The sequence below is a fragment of the Triticum dicoccoides genome, chromosome 2B (assembly GCF_002162155.2).
Source record: "Triticum dicoccoides isolate Atlit2015 ecotype Zavitan chromosome 2B, WEW_v2.0, whole genome shotgun sequence".
NCBI classification, from domain to species: Eukaryota; Viridiplantae; Streptophyta; class Magnoliopsida; order Poales; family Poaceae; genus Triticum; species Triticum dicoccoides.
Genome location: NC_041383.1, coordinates 47,400,171 through 47,404,465, shown reverse-complemented (window position 1 = coordinate 47,404,465; position 4,295 = coordinate 47,400,171).

Here is a 4,295-nt window from a genome sequence, read left to right as displayed (position 1 = left end):
CCCTTAGCCCCAATGAAGTTCCACTGAGATCAATGTTGGTGCAGTTCTGATAACAAAAAAAAATAGAGAAGAAATCACCCCCTTCTCCCCAGTCATTTGTACTGAACACATATTTTCAGAACAAAATTCATGAGCGGCATGTTGTGCTATCACATCAAAATTGCTAGCCATCAAGGATAACTATGAGCGTGCGATGGTTCTAAAATCGGCGACGCATGACCAAAACGGCTAAAATCGAAACGTGGCGGGATAACAAAAACATATGAAAATAATAATTGTTTAGCATGCACTAAGACCGAGAACGGCGCAGAGGCGGCAAAAATTGCTCAATACCTGGATCTACGAGCAACACTGATACCCCCCCCACCCCACCCCGACCAATGTTTGACTGATTGCGAGACCGGCGAGAGTCTCCGCCGACCTCCTGTCCATACCACCCCTCTCCTACCTACCGTCATTCCCGGGCAACACGAATCCCTCCTACCAACACTACTCGTCGGCACCTCTCCGTGCTCCATGGAATCTAACCAGCCCCTGGCGCTGATTCACCGACGAGGCACCCCTCTTCCTCCACCGTATCCGCCCCCTCCAGCCTCCCCTTTCTAGACCCCTCCTCAGCTATCAAGCGTGACAAAAAAGTGAATAGGGCACCGAAACAAACCTAGATGGGCGACCCACAAACCCAAAAATGAAAAAGGGGCCAACAATAAAAATCCCCGTACTCACACACACGGGAAACTCGGATGATACAGCTGCTCAAGTGTTGAGATTCCTGCGAAACTGGCGGCAGGAAAAACGACCTGAAGCAAAATAAAAAAACAGACAGGCAGAAATTAGGAAAAATGTTCAATATTCCATCCGCATAAATGGGAAGAAAAACCTCTCAGACGACATCTTCTCGCCAAACCGTAGCTAAGATGTCTCCTGTCCGAGTATTTTTAGGACGCTGATAACATCCACACGTGTGGCATACTAAACAACCACCCACATACCGTGTGTGGCGTAAGCAGGAGGCAGCCCACACGGGTCATGTGTGGGCGAATATTAGAACTGCCCACACGTGTGGACGTAGCTACTTCGTGCCACACGCCCAACAAATACTACTCATCCCATCCTGTGCATATAGCACAAAGCAAAAATTGCCACACATCCGGGCGCAGCTACGTTTGTTACCTATGGGATGCCGCTTTAGTTGCCATCCGGGATGGCAAATGTAGTTGTAAAAGCATGGCAACTCTCTTTGTTTTGGATAAATATAGTTGCCATGTCAAATTTATCGTAGTTGCCGCGTGTAATCAAACCATAGTTGCCCTGCATGATTAACTATTTGCCACATGTGGTAAAAAAAGTAGTTGCCACGTGTGGTCCAACTATAGTTGCCATGTATGGTTACACATAGTTGCTACGTGTGTGTTTACTTGGTTGCCACGTACGCGCAACTGCAGTTGCCATCTACCAACAAATCCTAGTTGTTATGTGTGTTTACCTAGTTGCCGCATACGTGCAACTGCAGTTGTCATCTATCACCGTACGAGCGTTCTGTGGGCGAAGAGCAGTTCACCCACAAGCGCGTGGGCTGGTTGGTGACTGTGTGGGCGGGAACTGGTTCGCCCACATGGCGCAACTGGTAACTGCGCACAGCGGGTCGGGTGGGCGAGTGCCCTAACGCCCACACAACACACTATGCCTACGTGGCACTCAGATTCCACTAGGATTCATGCAAAACAGAATCAAGATGGATCAAGATGTGTGTGCGATGTGCAAATATGCCACACGTGTGGACGTTATCATTTGGATTTTTAGGCAATACACACTTTATTGATTGCTCAAACCAAGGTTTACATGAATTACAGCGGGATCATAAGGGTTTTCCTAACATTCATGACGACCAACATCTAAACCAACAGTGTGTTTTGCAAGGGTATGGGCCTCAAAGTTAAAATTGTGCGCTTATAAACTGAAGAACATTTATGGAACTGAATCCTTCGGTCCCTGAATTCTCTGTTAATTGCTCCATAGAGTCCAATTGCTCCTTGTTGTATGTCATTTTTCACCACCGTTTGAGAAGCAGGAGCAACTACAATTTTTGAAAGAAAAAGATCCTCCGCCAAAGCTAGGCCCTCTCGGCAGGCTAGCGCTTCCAGAATTGCTAGTTGCTTCGCTAATTCCCTTCACAACGACGGCCGATGCACCAATGTAGACGTCTTGATCTATCTGCATATGGCAGCAGCCGCGCCCTTCTGTCCAAGTGGTACTGGTTGTTTGGTCTTTACCTGTTTGGGCCAGATATACCCGTCTGTGTACTTGAGCTGGACCAGGCCATAGCTCTGGTACCCACTCATAATTTCTTTCTAGTTTGATTGAATCACTTAGATATGCAATAACTAAAGCACATGTAGATGTGCCCTAGATAAACCTTTTCCAAATTAGTCCGCTCTCAAGCGTGGACCAGTGGCTAGGATTCTCTTTTTGACGTGAATGCCATGAGTTGTCCATCACAAAATCCATTTGCACATTAGCCTGAATTTCAGTCCACATATCTGAAAATCGACTGAAACTAATGATGGTCACAAAAAACTACGGAATGCATGGCAAAACCATTGTCATCGTCATACCCAATCATCCATCAACTCGAACGGCTTCAGTAATTCCATTGGCTCAAGGGGAGTGCAGTTTTTTGTAGCTCATCCTTCGTGGTACCTGCTATCGTAGCCATCCATTCTGTGCTCAGTTCCATGTGCATGTGTGCATCGATGGAAAATTAGTAACTGGCGCCAGCTCTCAAATCTTAATCTCCTGCCGCTAGGACTAGTAGGGACTGTAACTGATGTGACGTTCTTTTTGTCCATCTCCCGTCAGACTGAGACATAGTGCAGACCCCTCTCTCTTTTTGCATGCAGCGCATCTTTCTCTCGTGAACTTTACATGCAACTCTCTCTCTTCTTTTCTTCTGTCTTTCGATAAAGTGTGCTCTCTAAGAGCATATCCAGCCGTTGGCCCCCCAGAGGGCTCGAAAAATCACCACCTGGGGGCGACCCAGTGAAAAAATCGGCTTGGGGCCGTTCGGGTTCCCAGCCGCCGGCCCCAGGGTCGCCCCAGAAGACGTTCAACTACATCAACCACGTTAAATAACGCTTCCGCTTTCGGTCTACGAGGGTATGTGGACACACTCTCCTCTCTTGCTGCTATGCATCACCTAGATAGATCTTGTGTGATGGTAGGATTTTTTTTTAAATTACCACGTTCCCCAACACCGGGATGTTGGCCTCGAAGAGCAAGTACGCCTCCCACTCGTGAAGCGAGCGGCGGCCGAAGCAGTTGGCCGCCGCCCCATCGTCGGGGAACCGTTCAGTCATCATTGCGGGTGGGCACGGGGAGAGAGGCAGAGCTCGGCAGCCGCGCGCGGGGGGAGAGGCAGAGCTCGGCGGCGGGTATGGGCGGGTGTGGCCAGAGGCGAGGGAGAGGCGTTGTTTTTATAGCTGGGCGTCGTGTGTACGCATGGCGGGAGGGGGGGCATCGCCGTGCCGCCCGTGAGGAATCAATGGAAGGCTGACCGGCGGCAGCCTTGGCATTGATTCCCCGCGGGAAACCGAGGCATTGTGAGGACTACGAGGCGAGTGTCGCTTACTCGGCGGGCCCGCAGTGCGTTCGCGCCAAAATCGCTCGTCCCGGTGCCTCTGGGCGCCCCCCAGCGCGCCGGATTTGGTCTGGGTACGCCGGCGCCAATTTCGGCCCAAATCCGCGAAAAACAGGATCCAGGGGCGCGACTGGGCCGATATTTGGGCGTCGGCGCGAAAAAATAGCCTGGGAGGGCCTGTTGGCGGCGTGGCTGGAGATGCTCTAAAGATGTCAAATAAAAATTCTAAAAGTCACTTCCTCGAATAAGAAATCACTATTACTCAATGCACATGGGACGAAGGGGTGGAGATAAAACATTCTCCATGCAAACCCCTCTCTTTCTCCCGGTTGGACAAAGATTCCTTCATGTACCCATTCTCTTCTCTCTCCTATCATATTTCGGCCTGCATGTGTTGCATGTTCATCGGTAAAAGTTCAGGAGAGTAAACAGTGTTATGTACAGTGCAAAGCTGCTGCATGAGAGCAACTGTTGCATGTGAGCCTGTGAATTCTTGACCAGCTTTGAACACCCACTGAGACTGAGCCACGAGGAGACTAGCATACAGGCCTAGCTTGCTTTTGATTATTGTTTGGCTGCAACGGATGGGACAATGCCTGCAAATGACACTGCATCAAACAAGTGCATGCTTGTGACGGTGCTTTCCTGCACAAATCGC